Raw genomic sequence first — 19,670 nt, forward strand, 5'->3', positions numbered from 1 at the left:
GTGCGAGTACACATATGCAGCCAAGCCTACCGCAGGTGCGATTTCACTAGAAGCTTGAAAGCTTCAGCATCTCCTCCAACTTCCAATTCGATCCGTTGACCATCCGAAATCAAGCTGAGGCCCCCGGTACCTCAACCAAATATACCAACAAGTCCTAAAATACCCTATAAACTTAGTCGAGCCTTTAAATCACATCAAATAACAACAGCAACGTGAATCACACTCCAATTCAACCTTAATGAACTTGAAACTTCAAACTTCTACAACCGACGTTGAAACATATCAAATCACGTTCGATTGACCCTAAATTTTGCACATAAGTTATAATTGACATTATGGACCTACTCCAACTTCCGGAATCGAAATTCGACCGCGATATCAAAAAGTCCACTTCCGGTCAAACTTCTCAAAAATTCAACTTTCGCCATTTCAAGCCTAATTCAGCTACAGACCTCCAATTCACAATCCGGACATGCTCCTAAGTCTAATATTACCCAAAAAAGCTAATGAAACGGACAAAACTCTATTCCGAAGTCGTCTTCACATAGTTCCAAGTACGGTCAAAATTCTAGAACTTAAACTTCCATTTTAGGGACTAAATGTCCCAAATTACTCCAAAACTAAAAACAAACCCTCCCGACAAGTCACATAAGCAAAAAAAGACATGGGGAAAGCATTAAATAGGGACCAGAGCTATTACTCTCAAAATGACTAATCGGGTCGTTACAGATTGGGTCTATACATTTGCTATATATTTCTTTTAATTGTTATTCTTCAACTTTTTTACTTTTGTAAAAATTTCGTTCTAGATAATATAGGTATATATGAAAAATTACTTTCATGATATTCTCTATCTTTAAATGCCGTATTTTATGATCAATGATAGCTTTCATTGAAATGACTTTTTTGCTTATTTTTTTCTTTTACTTTATTCTTTCAGTTAATTGATCTTATTCATTATTTATTTAGTATGATGGAATTTCAAACTAAAGAATTTGACGCAATTAAGTCATTTGATGATATGCCTACAACAACTGAACAATTCATTTGGTTAGTAAAACTGTAAAGCAAGTGAAGGATACACCCCTTCAAAAGGGTATAGACTCTAATATCAGACCCGAGAAAAACAACGAAGTTCATGAGGGTTTCATTTAGTTAAATACAGTAGTAGATGGAGAAGGTGCTTAAGCCCTGTTCTGCTTTTCAGATAAGATTCTTATCTCCTAAAAAGTTGTTCCCAATGTTTTAAATTTTGTGTTTTTCTTAAGAAGATTTTTGCTAGGTTTTTCAATTTTCGATTCTCTTTTGAGGAAAACTGAGTCAATTACTGGTTGTGATTATTTTCTTTCGTAAGACTTTTCTGAGTGAATCTTTTTGTTTGAATTCGTATAATATATGTGCGGTTACACAAGTAATTAGGCTTATGATAAATGGTTGGTTAGCAATGTGTGCATATGTTCCCTTTTTATCCTGTGAATTGATCTTGTGGCTCATGATGAATGATTGTCTTGAATTGATTGTTCATGTTTGAAGAAAAATTTGACCTATTTGTGGAAAGTATTAACAAAAGTTTAGTGAGAAAGAGCTATTTTTATAGTGTTAAGTTTAAGGATGATTCATCCATTTTTCATGTTAACAGCTTTTCATTATACCAACAAGCCTTGAAAGATTATAGTGCCTCAAATCCCATGTTTGCATATTACTTTGCATCAATAAAGTGGTAACATATATAGGAGAAAAAGTTGCAGTTTAATTTGGAGAAAAACACGTAATTACAATCATTCAGATTCATGTCTTCTTTGGTTAAATGCAAACATTTAGAATGATTGAATATGTGCAGTATCTTGATTTTAAAAAATTAAAAGTTATGCATGATGAATTACTTGGTTAAACTCAGATATGTACCTTTTATGTGTTAAATATACAGTAAACGTTCAACTGTATCTTTTTTTTAATATATAATTAAGAATATATAGAAAATAACCATGATTACAAAGAAAAAGATTTTAATATTTTTTTGAGTTCTATGATTTCTTTTGCCCTGTGTTCTGGAGTCAAAATTTTATTTACATAGAGAGAAGCTTGCTAGATCAAGATACACATAATATCAATATAACGACCTGGCCGATTATTTTGAGAGTAATAGCTCCGATCCCTTATTTACTGCTTCCTCCATATCTGTTTCTGCTTATGTGACTTGCCGGGAGGTTTTGTTTTTGGTTTTGGAGTGTTTTGGGATCCTTAGTCCCTAAACGAAAGTTTAAGTCTTAGGAGTTTGATCGTAGTCGAAATAATGTGAATCCGACTTCGAAATGGAGTTTTGACGGTTTCGTTAGTTCTGTTGGATGATTTTGGACATAGGAGTGTGTCCAAATTATATTTTGGAGGTCTGTAGCTGAATTAGGCTTGAAATAGCGAAAGTCGATTTTTTGGAAAGTTTGATCGGAAGTGGACTTTTTGATATCATGGTCAGATTCCAATTTCATAACTTGGATAAGTCCGTAATGTTTAATATGACTTTTGTGTAAAATTTGAGGTCAATCGGATGTGGTTTGATGGATTTCGGCATCAATTGTAGAAGTTTGAAGTTTCAAAGTTCATTAAGTTTGAATTGGAGAATGATTAGTATTTTTAGCATTATTTGATGTAATTTGAGGGTTCAACAAAGTTTGTATGGTGTTTTAGGACTTATATGTATGTTTGGTTGTGGTCCCGGGGGCTTCGGATTGATTTCGGATGGTTAACAAATCAAATTTAGTTTTGGGAGAATGGGTGAAGTTCTTGCACCTGGTATAATCGCACCTGCGCATTTTGGGCCACAGGTGCGATGCCGGATTTAGGCCTGCCCAGCGAGGACCGTAGAAGTGGTAAGAATCTCGCAGAAGCAGATTCACAGGAGCAGAGAAAGGACAAAGAAGCGAGTGTGCAGAAGCGACCCTTGATTGCAGAAGAGATTCTTGAGAACTTAAGTTAAGTCCACACCTGCGATGGTTTTACTGCAGGTGAGAAACCGCAGAAGTGATGATTGCTGGGCAGAAAAAGAGAATTTCGACGGTTTTATCCCATTTTTAATTTTGGGACTTTGAGAGCTCAGATTTTGATGATATTTTGAGAGTTTTTCAGAGAAAGCTTTTGGGTAACAATTCCTAACTCCCTTATGGTTATATTCCACTAATCTATAGTTGATTTCATTATTAATTAAGGCATTTGGGTTGAGAAAATTGGGAAAAAGTTTGGAAAGTTCATCAACCAAGTTTTTGAGTTTTGATTCAGATTTTGTTATTGGATTTGGATAATTTTGGTACGAGTGAACTTGTGAGTGAATGTGTATTCATATTTTGTGACTATACCCGATTCTGAGACGTGGGTCCGGATAGACTTTTTGGGGAGATTTTTAATTTCTTGTTTAAGCTTTGATTTCATTAATTAGATTAGTTTCTTATAGTTATATTTATGGTATGCAATTACTTTTTGCTAGATTTGGGCCATTCAAAGTCGGATATTCGTGGAAAAGGCATTGTTACCGATTGATTGAGCTTGGTTCGAGGTAAGTGGCTTGTCTAATCTTGTGTGGGGGAACTCCTCTTAGGATTTAGTACTGTTGTGATATGTGAGCGCCGTATACGAAAGGAGATGAGTGCGTACATGTTCTATTTGGTGTAAAATCCGATTTTTGCTGAGTAATAATTGGTTTCTTCTTAATTGAGATATACCAGCATGTGTAGTTATCCTGTTTAGCCTAGAATAACATGTCTATGTGCCTTAAATGCCTATCTGAACTCTGTGCAACATGCTTAATGAATTTACTACTTTTTTGTTAACTTGTACTTAGTGTAAACTGTAGGATTTCTTGCTGTAACTGTTATTTCCATTATTGAGTTGCGTATTTACTTTGGGTCTATGAAACGGTATTCCAGGAGATCCCCCTATATATTTATTTTGGGACTATTGGACGGTATCCCGGGAGATCCCCTGCATATTTATTTTGGGACTACGGGACAGTATCCCGGGATATTCCCCTGCATATTTACTTTGGGACTACGGGACGGTATCTCAGGAGATCCCCCTATACATTTACTTTTAGGACTACGAGACGGTATCTCGAAAGATCCCTTGCTGTTATTCTTGTGTACTATACTGTTATTCTTCTGTGATTTCCTTTTGTTAAATTTTAGTCTCTTATTATACTGTGATATTTTTATCTGCCTTATTTAACTTATATATACCAGTAGGGCCCTAACTTGAACAAAAAACACACATGCAGGGAAGATCGGAGCTGAAGATGCGAGTACGAGTAAAACTCCAAGCAATGGAACAGTAATTCCAAAGGCAACCATGGAACAGAGTAACAAAGCATAAGGAAATGAGAAGAGCATGCAGGAGAAGCAAATGTAGGGAGCTGGGGAAAGATCATGGGCTGGATTATTTAGTGAGAATAAACTTGTAGCTAAAGGAATGAATCTATCATATATCTCACAAGTGATACAATATGGTAAAATGGTGGTGCAATTGCTGGAAGATGACATAGCGGAGTAACAACAAAAATGGAATAGAGCCTTAATTCTATATGTAGTAGGAAACATCCTAACAATTGGAGCAATTGAGCGTTTCATAGCTCAACAATGGGGAAAAATCAGGAAGCCAAAGGTATTGTTTCATAGTGACGGTTATTTTATAGTTTTGATGAATAATAATGAAGAAAGGGATGATGTTATAATGAATGGCCCATACACATTGAATAATAGACCAATTATCCTACGACCATGGAAGGAGGGTTTTGATTTTGGGGATGAGATTCTTAGAACTATACCGTTATGGGTTAAGTTCCCTAAACTACCACTTAGTTACTAGAGTAATAAGGCTCTAAGTAAGATTAGGAGTAGGCTGAGTAAACCTTTATATGCTGATGCATGTACCACTATGGATGATAGAGTCTCTTATGCAAGAGTACTAATTGAGATGGACATTACAAGGCCCTACCAGGATCAATAAAGCTCTATGATCCAACTGGGAAAATGATTGAACAGATTGTGCAGTATGACTGGAAGCCACAATATTGCCAAGTGTATTGTTAACTTGGCCACTCATGAAATGAACAACAATAGTAACATAGAGAAGAGGGGCAGCAGAGGACCAATAATCAGAAACCAATGCAGGAATGGAGAATAGTAAGGAAACTTGATCCAAAGGTGGATAAGATAGATGGTCGTTGAAGATTTAGGGAGAAGATTGAAACAGAAGGTGAATTAGTTCCAAATCAGCAAGAGAATGACAACCAATGGTAGATTGCTAGAGGGAGGTCTGCATCAAAAAAACAAATGGGATCTAAAAGGGGGAGATGAAGTTGATATAGGCAATGCATTTAAAGTCCTAGTTGACACTACCTAGAAGATAATGCAATTCTCTGAAGAACAGGAGATAAGAAGTAGGAGGAGTAGACAAGGAAATGAAGACAATCCTAAAATAACAAATATATCAAGAAGAACATTATAACATGGAATGTGGGGGGCATGAATAAGGTGTATAAACAAAAACTACTAAAAAATTTCTGCAAGGAGAATAGTGTAGCAGTAATGGCAGTTCTGGAAAATAGAGTAAAAGAGAGTAATGTTGATGCAATAATGAGGAAAGTATTTGGTGACTGGAAGTGGGTAGCCAACTATGAAGCAGCACCAGGTGGAAGAATTTGGGTTGTTTGGGACCAAACAAGGGTGGAGTTTGAAGTGAAACAAGTACATGATTAATACTTAGCATGGCAAATAACTATGAGACAATGTAATAGTAATTTCGTTTTTGTTATAGTATATGACAAACATAATATTCAATATAGGAAGAATTATGTGGAATGATATCAAAGGAATAATGAATGGAGTAAATTGGCCAAGTGTTTTAATGGGGGACTTTAACAGTAACATGTCCATTGAAGATAGAATACAAGGGAATCCAATACAAGAAGCGGAAGTGAGAGATTGTAAAATTTTTGTAGGGGATGCTGGTTTGACTGAAATCAGAACAATTAGGAGATATTACACATGGACAAATAACAATGTGCATAGTAGAATTGACAGAATCCTAGTCAATGCAAAATAGATACAAAAGTGGCCTCAAATGGAGGGGATCATTATGCAACCTGAGTTTTCAGATCACTGCCCCTTGAAGATAACTATGGCTGAGAATATTGTACAGGGTAAGAGACCTTTCAAGTTTTTTAACTACCTAGATAATCATCAGAAGTTTGAGGAAATAGTAAGTCATTACTGGAGGAGGAAACATAGTGGAAACAAGATGCAAAATGTATGGTACAAGCTTAAAGCAATGAAAGGTGAATTAAAGAAGCTAAACACTCAGGAATACAGTAGTGTGGGGAATAAGATACAAAAAACAAAAAATAAACTGATGAAGGTTCAACATGATATGAAATCTCCAGAAGATAATAGTGTAGTCATAGATGAAGAAAAGAAGACTAAAATGGAGTTGGCTAAATGGATGGATGTAGAGGAAAACATAATGAAACAGAAGGCCAGAGTCAAATGGTTAAAAGAGGGGGACTCTAACACAACATATTTTCATGCTTGTGTGAAAAATAGATAGGCAAGGAATCACATAGGCAGACTTACAAATAATGAAGGGCACATACTGCAGAACACAAAGGAGGTTAAAGAGGAGATTCTACAGTTTTATAAATACTACTAGGTACAACAGCCTCTGCTCTGCCAGTAGTGAATCCAGATGTTATAAAGAGTGGGAGTATGCTGAACAGGAACCAACAAATACTGCTAATAAAGCCAGTCACAAAGGAAGAAGTGCAGACAGCTTTGAAGGGTATAGATGATAGCAAGGCACCAGGCTGTGATGGATACAATGCCTATTTTTTCAAGAGGACATGGAGCATAATAGGAGGGGAAATTACATCAGCAGTATTGGAGTTCTTTGAAAGTATAGATTTGTGCAAGTCCATAAATTGCACTACTATTACTTTGATTCCTAAAGTGAGGAATCCAACAAATATCAATGAGTTTAGGCCTATTTCTTGCTGTACAGTAATTTATAAGATAATCTCCAAGATTCTAACAGCAAGATTACAGGAAGTCATGCCAGAATTAATAGACAAATGCCAAACAACTTTTGTTCTAGAAAGAATGATAACTGATAACATCATCATGAGCCATGAGTTGGTAAAAGGCTATGAAAAGAAGAACATATCACCAAGGTGTATGCTAAAGATTGATATGCAAAAATCATATGACTCTGTGGAATGGATATACATAGAACAAATGATGAAGTTACTGGGATTCCGTGAGAAGTTTGTAAGGTGGATAATGAAATGCATAAGTACTATGAATTATACAGTAATTATCAATGGGCAACCAGCAAAACCATTTGAGGCAAGGAAGGGGCTTAGATAAGGTGACCCACTGTCTTCTGTGTTGTTTGTAATGGCAATGGAGTACTTAGCAGGCTGTTTAAAACCTTAAAGAGGAATAAAGAATTCAAATACCACCCTAAGTGTGCTAAAGTCTTTAGTACACTTAGGTTTTGCTGATGATTTGCTACTTTTTTGCAGGGGTGATATACAATCAGTGAGTGTGCTAAAAGAAGATTATAGATATGCTAGGATACAACAAGGGAGAGATACCCTTAAGATACTTGGGGGGTACCTTTGAGCACAAAGAAGATATCAATTATCCAATATGAGCCTTTGATTGATAGGATGCTGAACAGAATTCAATGCTGGACATCAAAATTTCTGTCCTATGCAGGGAGACCTGTGCTTATAAAGAGTGTTTTGACTGCAATTCAAAATTTCTGGGCTCAGATCTTTATTTTGCCAAAGAATATTATTCAGTTCATTGATACAATATGTAGAAGGTTCCTATGGTCAGGGAATGTAGAGCCTACTAGGAAGGCACTGATTGCTTGGGAAAAACTATGCTGCCCAAGAGTATCAGGTGGCTTGAATTTACTAATGTGGAACTATGGAATAAAGCTGCTATTTGCAAGCTACTATGGAACATATGCAAGCAGAAGGAGAAGTTATGGATACAATGGGTTAATGCTTACTATATAAAAGGGAATACAATATGGAGTACAACACCTAAGAATGCATCTTGGGTCATTTAACAGATTTTCAAGGCAAAGAATTACTTTGAAAATACTGGTTACACTGAAGAAGAGGTTCAGAGGATGGGCAATTTCTCAATCAAAAAAATGTATAAAACCATGCAGAGGGAGTTTTAGAAGGTAACTTGGAGGAAATTAATATGAAACAATTATGGACTTCCAAAATGGATATTCATATTGAGAATTGCAATTCTGGAAAGCCTGGAAACAAAGGAAAGATTAGCAAGATGGGGAATAAATATAGAGACCACATGTGTACTATGTCAACAAGAGACTGAAATAGTTCAGCACTTATTTTTTGATTGTGCAATGACAGGAACAATATGGTAGCAACTGCTACATTGGCAAGGAATACCGAGGAAGAAGCTGAAATGGCAAGAAGAACTGGCATGGATAGAAAGAGTAGCAAAAGGAAGAAGTGGAGGAGCAACTTTATGTAGAATGACTTTAGCTACTGCAGTTTACTATATATGGCAAGAAAGAAACAGTGTCATCTTTAAACATAAAAGAAGAAGAACAACAAGCATAGTTAGAATGATCATTCAGAAAATTCACATTAGAGCCACCATGTTTCCTAGGTTAGAAAGGACTATGACCAAGGTAAAATGGTACCCGAATCCAATGGAATAGTGATAGAGGACTGGAAAGTAGGAAAGTAGAAATGTAGAAGGATCCAAACTGGGGCTGCATGTCCAGTGGGGTTAGTTTTTGTTATGTTGTTTGCATGTACATATTTTACTTGGTAAATAAAGTCAATTAATTACCAAAACAAATGAGACTAAGTAAAATAATTATATTTTCATGTATGTTGTGTACAACCCCATTACTACAACCTTTTACAACTATCTATAGAGCTTCTATACCAAAGAATAGAATTAAGCACTTGGGACAATACCCGACTAGCATAAATTAAGAAAAACAACATGATAGCTACCACAGAATTGGAGTGGTGCCTCACCATATACTTCAGGAAGAGAGTCATCCTTGTCGTGACCGCATGCCACGTATCATACTCATCCAGAAACATGTAAAGTAAGTAGAGCCCTGGAGGGGGGCCCCTAAGGGCTGAGTACACCACAACGGTACTCAATAAGTGTCATAGACTCTCTCTAACTTAAGTTCTTGGGACAAACTCTATAAAAATAATGCACCAATATTTGAAATAAAATGATAAGAAATACTATCAATTCATGACCCTTGTCATTTTGAATAAAAGCCAAGTGAAATATAACCCACAATATAAACTTTTAAAATATTTACACCAATCCAAGATTTTGGATAAAATCATACAAAATCATTTCATTTGCTTTAATTCATTGAAATAATTTTCGGCTACTTAGGCCAAAACATAAGAAAATCATCCTTATCTTTCACTAGGAGTGCTATACCATCACCGACATAAGAAGGTCAACTAGGTTATGTACCTTGCGGCAAGTATCATATACCCTACTTGCTCAGGTCGTCTCATCATAGTGCCGTACGAATCGACTCAGTCATGCTAATAATAGAACAAAATAGTGCTCTCTCGAGGGAGATCACTCTGTCGTAGTCTATACCACAAAGTGACCATCTACGCCTACTTTGGCACGTGTAGTTTTATGACAACGAACACAGTATATCCAAAGTCAATCTCGGTGAACATAAGTAACTCCCAACATATTCATGGAATATAACCAAAACCGAGTAGAGAATACTTACCACAATTCATATGGTGAAATTTGCTTAAAAAATCGCCTCAATTAGAGCTTGGAAATGTTAAAATGAAGCCAAAATTGCGAACCCTTGTATTTAACATTCTGTCCAACACTTATGCATCTGCAGACACATTAGCTGCTTCCGCGGCGTCGCTTCTGCAATAAAACCTCCACTTCTACGGAAAACCACTTAAATCTGCATCTCTGCACCTGCGCTCCCTATCCGCTTCTGCGACCTCACAGGTGCAAAAAAGAACTCGCACCTGCGACCACTGCTAGACCTCCTCTCTTCCGCTTCTGTAGGCTCGCAGATGCGTACGACCAATCACACCTACAGTATTCCCCAATCCAACACACAACCTCACCTGCGTCCATCCCATCGCACCTGTAACATCGCACCTGTGTCAATACCCTCGCAGGTGTGATTACACCAGCAACATTCCAACTTCAGCAATTCTCCAAACTTCAAACTTGATCTGTTAACCACCTGAAACACACCTGAGGCCCCGGGGACTTGAACCAAACATTCCAACAAGTCATATAACTCCATACAAACTTAGTCGAACCTTCGAATTGCTCAAAACAACATCAAAATAACGAATTACTCCTCAATTCGGAATCATTGAACTTTGAAACTTCAACTTCCACAATCGATGTCGAAACCTATAAAATAATGTCCGAGTGACTTCAAATATTGCACACAAGTCACATTTGATATTATGGACCTGCTTCAACTTCTAGAATTGGAATCCGACCCCGATATCAAGAAGTACACTCCGGGTCAAACTTTCCAAAACTCTAACTTTTACCATTTCAAGCCAAATTCTACTACGGACCTCCAAATTACAATCCGGATGCGCTCTTAAGTCCAAAATCACCCAATGGAGCTAATGGAACCATACGAAATCCAGTCTGAGGTCAAATACTAAAAAGTCAGAACTTGGCCAAACCTTTCAAATTTAAAGCTTCTAGCTGAGGATCATTCTTCCAAATCAATTCCGAATAACCTTAAAACCAAAACCGAAAATTCACACAAGTCATAATACATAATACAGAGCTACGCATGCCCTCAAACAACCGAGCAAAGTGCAAATGCTCAAAGGGACCGGTCGAGTCGTTACAGATTTATTGAGGGATTCTCATCTAATGTAGCACCTATGACCAGGCAGACCCAGAAGGGTGCTCCATTCAGGTGGATAGAGGAGTGTGAGGAAATCTTTTAAAAGCTTAAGACAGCTTTGACTACAGCCCCAGGTATTGCCTACAAATTTGGGGTTTTATACTGTTTATTGTAACCCATCGTGGATTGGTCTCGGTGCAGTGTTGATGCAGGACCATAGGGTGATTGTCTACGTGTCTAGATAGCTGAAGGTGCATGAAAGGAACTATCTCGTCCATGATGTTGAGTTAGCAGCTATTATTTACGCCTTGAAGATTTGGCAACACTATTTTTACGGTATCCCTTGTGAGACCTACATTGACCATCGAAGTTTGCAGCATCTATTCAAGTAGAAGGATTTTAACTTGCGTTAGCGGAGGCAATTAGAGCTGCTTAAGAATTATGATATCACTATTCTATACCATCCCGAGAAGACCAATGTGGTAGCCGATGCCTTGAGTCGCATGGCGGAGAGTTTGGGGAGCTTAGCATATTTACCAGTAGCAGAGAGGCCATTGGCATTGGATGTTCAGTCCTTGGCCAACCAGTTTGTCATATTGGATAAGCCGAGTCGAGTCTTGGCTTGTGTGGTCTCCCAGTCTCTTCTTTATGATCATATCAGGGAGCATCAGTATGACAACCCCCATCTACTTGTCCTTAAAGACACGGTTCAACACAGTGATGCTAAGGAGGCCACTATTGGGGATGATGGTGCATTGAGGATGCAAGGCAAGCTATGTGTGCTCTATATAGATGGGTTGTGTGAGTTGATTCTCCAGAAGGCTCACAGTTTGCGGTACTCGATTCATCCTGGTGCAGCAAAAATGAATTAGGACTTGAGGCAGCATTATTGAAGGCGGAGAATGAAGAAGGACATAGTGGAATATGTAGCTCGGTACCTAAATTGCCAGGCGGTGAAGTATGAGCATTAGTGGATGGATGGATTGCTTAAGAATTTAGATATTCCGGAGTGGAAATGGGAGCGGATCACTATGGATTCCGTTGTTGGACTCCCACGGACTTAACAAAAGTTTGATGCAGTTTGGGTGATTGTGGACAAGCTGACCAAGTCAACTCATTTCATTCATGTGATGACTACTTATTCTTCCGAGCATCTAGCTCGAGTTTATATCAGCGAGATTGTCAGGCTTCATGGCATGCTGGTATCTATCATCTCTGATCGGGGTATGTAGTTTAAATCACGGTTCTAGAGGGCCGTACAACATGAGTTAGGTACTCGGGTTGAGTTGAGCACAACATTTCACCCTCAAATGGACGGACAATCTGAGTGGACTATTAAGATAGTAGAGGATATGCTCCGTGCGTGTGTGATGGAGTTTGGAGATTCTTGGGATCAGTTCTTGCCACTTGCAGAGTTTGCCTATAATAACAGTTATCAGTCGAGCATTCAGATGGCACCGTATGAAGCATTGTATGGTAGACGGTGTAGGTCTCTAGTGGGTTGGTTCGAGCTGGGTGAGGCTAGGTTATTAGGTACAGACTTGGTTCAGGATGCTTTGGAGAAGGTAAAAGTGATTCAGGATCGACTTCGCAGCCCAACCTAGATAGAAGAGTTATGCGGATCGAAAGGTTCACGATGTTGCATTCATGGTTGGAGAGAGGTTCTTGCTCCCAATTTTGCCTATGAAGGGCGTTATAAGGTTCGGAAAGAAGGGCAAGCTGAGCCCAAGGTTTATTGGTCCATTCGAGGTGTTGCAGCGAGTTGGGGAAGTTGCTTATGAGCTTGCCTTGCCTCCTAGTCTAGCAGGAGTTCATCCGGTATTCTATGTTTCTATGCTTCAAAAGTATCACGGTGATCCGTCTCATGTGCTGGATTTCAGCTCAATCCAGTTGGACAAGGATCTATCTTATGTTAAGGAGCCAGTGGCTATTTTGGAGAGACAGGTTCGAAAGCTGGGATCAAAGAACATTGCTTCAGTGAAGGTTTAGTGGAGGGGTCAATCGGTCGAGGAGGCTACTTGGGAGACCGAGAATGATATGTGGAGCCGTTATCCTCTTCTTTTCACCACTTCAGGCATGTCTCTATGTTCGTTCGAGGATGAATGATTATTTTAAGAGGGGGAGGATGTAATGACTTGGTCGGTCGTTTTGAGAGTAATAGCCCTGATCCCCTATTTACTGCTTTTTCCATATATGTTTTTGCTTATGTGACTTGCCGGGAGGTTTTGTTTTTAGTTTCAAGGTGTCTGGGACACTTGGTCCCTAAACGAAACCTTAAGTCTTAGGATTTTGACCGTAGCTGGAACTATATGAAGCCGACTCCGAAATGGAGTTTTATCGGTTTCATTAGCTCAGTTGGGTGACTTTAGACTTAGGAGCGTGTCCTAATTGTGTTTTGGAGGTCCGTAGCTGAATTAGGCTTGAAATGGTGAAACTCAAATTTTTGGAAAGTTTGACCGGAAGTGGACCTTTTGATATCGGGGCCGAATTCTGATTCCGAAAGTTGGAGTAGATCCGTAATGTTGAATATGGCTTGTGTGCAGAATTTCAGGTCAATCGGACATGGTTTGATAGGTTTCGACATCAGTTATAGAAGTTTGAAGTTTCAAAGTTCATTAAGTTTGAATTGGAGGGTGATTCGTATTTTTAACATTGTTTGATGTAACTTGAGGGCTCGACTAAGTTCTTATGATGTTTTAGGACTTGTAGATATGTTTGGTTGGGATCCCGGGGGCCTCGGGTTGATTTCAAATGGTTAGCGGATCAAATTTGGTTTTGGGAGAATGGTTGAAGTTGCTGCACCTGGTGTAATCCCACCTGCGCATTTTGGGTTGCAGGTGTGACGCTGCATAAGCGGCCATAGAGCCGCAAATGCGATTTTGGGCCTGCTCATCTAGGAGCGCAAAAGCGGTCAGAGTCTCGCAGAATCGGACTCGCAGGAGCGGAGAAAGGACGGAGAAGCGGGCACGCAAAAGTGGCCCTTGATCGTAGAAGCGATTCTTGAGGACTTAAGTTAAGTCCGCACCTGCGATGGTTTTGCCACAGGTGCGAAGCCGCAGAAGTGGTGTACTCCTCACAGAAGCGATAATCGTTGGGCAGAAAAAAGAGGATTTTGAGGGTTTTATCCCATTTTAAATTTTGGGACTTTGAGAGCTCGGATTTTAGCGATATTTTGAGAGATTTTCAGAGGAAGCTTTTGGGTAGCGATTCCTAACTCCCTTATGATTATATTCCACTAATCTATAGTTGATTTTATCATTAATTAAGGAATTTAGGTTGAGAGAATTGGGAAAAAGTTTGAAAAGTTCATCAACCAAGTTTTTGAGTTTTGATTGGAATTTTGTTATCGGATTTATTTAATTTTGGTACGAGTGAACTCGTGAGTGAATGAGTGTTCATATTTTGTGACTTTACCCGATTCTGTGATATGGGCCCGGGTCAACATTTTAGGGCGATTTTCTAATTTCTTGCTTAAGCTTTGATTTCATTAATTAGATTAGTTTCTTATAGTTATATTTATGGTTTGTAATTGCTTTTGGCTAGATTTGGGCCATTCAGAGTCAGATATTCGTGGAAAAGGCATTGTTATCGATTGATTGAGCTTGGTTCGTGGTAAGTGGCTTGCCTAACCTTGTGTGGGGAAATTCCTCTTAGGATTTGGTACTGTTGTGATATGTGAGTGCCGTGTACGTGAGATGACGAGTGCGTACATGAGCTATTTGCTGTAAAATCTGATTTTTGCTGGGTATATATTTCTTCTTAATTGAGATATACCAACATGTGTAGTTATCCTGTTTAGCCTAGAATAGCATGTCTACATGCCTTAAATACCTATCTGAACTTTGTGCAGCATGCTTAGTGGATTTAATGTTTTTTTTCCTTGACTTGTACTTAGTCTAAACTATAGGATTTCTTGCGGTAACTGTTATTTCCATTGTTTGAGCTACATGTTTACTTTGGTACTACAGAATGATATTCCGGGAGATCCCCCTGCATATTTATTTTGGGACTACGGGACGATATCCCGGGAGATCTCCCAACATATCTATTTTTGGACTACAGGACAGTATCTCGGGAGATCCCCCTACTTATTTACTTTGAGACTACGGGACGGTATTCCGGGAGATCCCCCTGCACATTTACTTTTGGGACTACGAGACAGTATCTCGGAAGATCCACTGCTATTATTCATGTGTACTATACTGTTATTCTTTTGTGATTTCCTTTTGTTAAATTGCAGTCTCTTATTATAGTGCGATATTTTTATTCTACCTTATTTAATTTATATATACCAGCAGGGCCCTGACCTGACCTCGTCACTACTCGACCGAGGTTAGGCTTGGCACTTACTGGGTGCCGTTGTGGTGTACTCATGCTACTCTTCTATATATATTTTCGTGTGCAGATTCAGGTACCTCGTACCAGCCTCGCTTTTTGTTGCATACTTGCTGCTGCTCCGGAGACTTCAAGGTACATCTGACCGCGTTCGCATACCTTGGAGTCCCCCTCTATCTCTTTTATGTTGTTCTTCCTTTACTTCTTCTAGATACTGATGTATAGAACAATTAAACAAATTCATAGAAGCTTGTGACTTATGATGTTCCGGGTCTTGGGAAAATTTTGTGTACATTCGAGAGTTGGTTTGTACATGGCGAGCGGCATTTGTATCGATTATTTACATATCTATGGTAGTAAGTTGTCAGATTTATGCTTTCATTTTCATTATCCACAAATGTTAGGCTTACCTAGTAGTAGAGATTAGGTGCCGTCATGACATCTCACAGAGGGAGGATTGGGTCGTGACAAGTTGGTATCAGAGCTCTAGATTCATAGGTGTTGTGAGTCACAAGCAGTTTTAGTAGAGTCTCGCGGATCGGTACGGAGATGTCTGTACTTATTTTCGGGAGGCTATGGAACTGTTAGAAAAATTTCACTTCTTTTGATTCCTTGTCGTGCGAAATTGTTGACATCGAAATTCTAAACTTCTGTCTTCTATTCTCTCACAGATGGTGAGGACACGTACAATCGGATCAGATGACCAGGCACCCGCACCCCTTGCTAGAGCCGCTAGAGGCCGGAGTCGGGGTAAAGGCCGAGGACGTCAATGTGGTGCAGCCAAGCCCCTGCACGAGTTGCTACAGAGGAGCTGCTCATACGGTGCCATCTTTACACATAAATTTATTGCAAATTCAAGTTTTGAATACTTTGTACTTCTGTTATATTTAGGAGTCTGTGTTTATTTAATCATATGTGAAAGTTTTCAACAAGTTTCAGCATTCTCGTAAAATTAGTAAAATGTGAATAAAGAATTATTAATTGTTAGTAAACTATCACACATATTAAATTAGCATAAATATACCCAAGTGCTTAAGTGAAGTTGAACGAAGCAAATGACACTTTTGCTTATCATTAATCCTATGACACTTTTGTACAATGAAGCAAATGCTATAACAAACTGAATGAAGAACCATTAAAGTGGATCAAACTCCTAACATGATTAACACATCTATCATTTTAAAACTTTGCAATTTTTTAATTAAGTTTTATATTATAATGTAAACACATATTTTGAATAATATTTATTTTATTTTAATTTTTTTATTAATATGAGGGACACGTGCAATAAAGTAGTAGTAGTAGTAGTAGTAATAATAATAATAATAATAATAATAATAATAATAATAATAATAATAATAATAATAATAATAATAATAATAATAATAATAATAATAATAATAATAATAATAATATAGTCACTTTGTCAGTTTTATCACATGTTTTAAAAAAAGATAAAATATGCTTATCGTAAATCTAAAAATATGGGTTTTCAGATTTTAGCTTTAGCTTGTGTTTTTATTTAATTATTATATATAAATAATAATACACGAGTAAATTTAACAAATTTATTCATATATAGTGAAAAAATTTAAGAGAACTTTCACGAGATAAATTATGATTCAAAGTAAATTTCAAATGTACCCGTTTTACTCACACTTGCCCGACTTTAAAATAATATGTTTTTATATATATATTATTGTTTTTTAAGACTGAGCAATTTGAGTTCAATAAATTTTACAATCTGAAATAAAATATAAAAAATGTGTACATAGTTTACGTTAGTTGATTTTTCTTATCGTCGTTGATCTATTTTATATTACGATATATGTCTAGACTCCTTGTGTTATTTGATTTAAACATAGCGTACTCATAGACTTTCAGTGAAAGAAAGATATGAAAATAATGAATGAAATTGGATTGTATATGGATGGAATGATGCCGCACATTCTAGTAATTGTTCTGCCTTTAGCCTTTTAATTCTACTTCTATTTGGTTGAATTCTTCTCTAGACTTACCTATGTTGATTATTGTCCTAAGATCTTTATCTAAAGCGTACAACTTCTTAAAAATGTCTTGTTGTATATTTTAGTCAACAAGACTTTAATTTTTGTAGAGTCAACTCTTTTCAAAACCTTGTCTTGAAGTCAATCTTCTTTAACATAGCATTTTGTACTCTATTGTTTTAATTTTGTAAGTTGATTACTTCTTTCTCATTGAGATAGAATCTTTAAATGTTAATAGTATGACTCTCCCACTTTCTATACTCCTCTCCAATTTTTGATTTTTTTTTTTTATCAAAGTTAGATGATGCATACTTGATTTGTTAACTAATAATACCAAATAATGATGGTCTATTTTTACCATTTGCACAAATAAAACGTTGCATATGGTGATGGTCAAGAACAAGAAATATTCTTCATCATAAGTGTCTAAGTATGTCGACATATTCTAGAGTCTAGGGTCAACATTCACCTATTTTCCCATTTTTCTCTTCGTTTTACATCGACATATGCTTAACTTGTTAAAATTAAAGTCATATAAGACATATACAAATAGAGCAACTTAAATTTTGAAAAGTGAATATTTCAAAAAACAAAATTGAAATGAAAAAAAACTTCATTCTCCATTTTAGTGATTGATTCTTACAAAAAGAAAACTATAAGGTTTATGTTATGAATAAAATTCTATTTAGAGTGAATGTCTATCTTGTAGAGAGTTTTACTTTGTGGCTAAGTCATTTTCCCCCTATAAACAGAGGGGTCTTACCCTATTATAAATCATTCCAAAATTCAATAAGAATTATCTCTCTCTTTCTCTGCAATATTGTTCTTCTACTTTTATTGTTTCATAACACGTTATCAGCACGAGACTCTACCGTCTCAAGAAGATTAAGGTACAACTTTTCTCCTCTTTTAATTATGACTAATATTATTAAAAGAAAGTTCATTGCCCTTGAAATTTCGGGCAAGAACTATATGACATGGGTGTTGGATGCTGAAATCCATTTAGATGCAATGGGTTTTGGAGACGCCATTAAAGACAAAACTAAAGCATCCACCTAAGACTGTGCTAAGGCCTTGGTTTTCTTGCGTCATCACCTTGATGAAGGGTTGAAAATAGAATATCTCATAGTCAAAGATCCACTTGTTTTGTGGAATGACTTAAAGGAAAGATATGACAACTTAAAGTTGGTCACTCTTCCATAAGCACGATATGATTGGGCTCATCTAAGGCTTCAAGACTTTAAGTCTGTTTCTGAATATAATTCTGCAATGTTCAGAATTACTTCTAAATTGAAACTCTGTGGAGATACTATCACTGATTATGATATGCTGGAAAAAACGTTCACAACGTTTCATGCCTCCAATATGGTCTTGCAATAGCAATACAGAGAGAAAGGTTTCAAAAAGTGCTCTGACTTAATTTCTCTTCTCCTTGTGGCTGAGCGAAACAATGACTTGCTCATGAGAAATCACGAAAATCGACCCACTGGGTCTACACCATTGCCTGAAGTGGATTAGGTGTATTCCCATTATGCTAAGCGTGGAAAAGGCTGTGGCCCTATTCGTGGTCGTGGTCATGGTCGTGGCCGTGGACAAGGAAGAAATTTTCCTGGTATTGATCACCCCCAAAGAAAAATAACCACCAAAAGTGGAAAGGGAAAAATGAGAAACCAAAGGCAAATGGTTCAGAAACCGAATGTTATCGTTGCGGTGGAAAAGGCCATTGGGCAAATATTTATCGTGTACCAAGACATTTGATTGAGCTTTATCAAGAATCTCTAAAGAACAAAGGCCCTGAAGCTAATTTTGTCTCTGACAATGATTTTGACATCACCCATTTGGATGTGACAGACTTCTTTGAGCGCCCTGATGGGAAAATAGACCACTTGATCGGTGATGGATCCGTGGTTAAAGAAGATTGAGTAGTTTCATTTTTATTTTTGCCTATTCATAGTAGTTAGTGAATAAATATCATGTAATCATAGTTCTTTACATGAGTAGTAGTCATTAGTTTATTTGTTTTATAAAATTGTATTAGTTCGTTTTGATTAAATGTAGTTCTAGTATTCGTTACAAACGATGTTTCAATTTATTTAGTCTTCAAGGATTAATATATTATTTGTTAAAGTAATTGTGATGTGAAAAAAAATCAGTTACTGGAGTTGAACAATAGAAGTTAGTTCTGCCTTGTTAAAGTAAGTCTTTTGAAAGTTAGTTCTGCTTATTTATTTTTATCGAGGAACGAAAAAAAAAATCTAGCGAAAATCGGAACTTACAGATGTAAGATGTACGGTAGCAACTCGATTGGTGAATTACTACCCTTGTTATCAATTATGTATAATTGATTATGTGTATAAATTAATAGAAAAAAAAAATTACAATTGTCCAAGTAGA

At 37.1% G+C, this 19,670-nt stretch overlaps 1 long non-coding RNA gene across 1 annotated transcript; it reads left to right on the top strand.

The window, feature by feature from the left end:
- Positions 1-1,005: 1,005 nt before the first annotated feature.
- On the top strand, positions 1,006-4,658 carry LOC107822080 (uncharacterized). The gene is made up of 2 exons (XR_001656301.2): positions 1,006-3,547; positions 4,265-4,658. It is a non-coding gene; the product is annotated as an uncharacterized LOC107822080 (long non-coding RNA).
- Positions 4,659-19,670: the final 15,012 nt, after the last annotated feature.

The sequence above is a fragment of the Nicotiana tabacum genome, chromosome 7, assembly GCF_000715075.1.
Source record: "Nicotiana tabacum cultivar K326 chromosome 7, ASM71507v2, whole genome shotgun sequence".
Classification (NCBI taxonomy): domain Eukaryota; kingdom Viridiplantae; phylum Streptophyta; class Magnoliopsida; order Solanales; family Solanaceae; genus Nicotiana; species Nicotiana tabacum.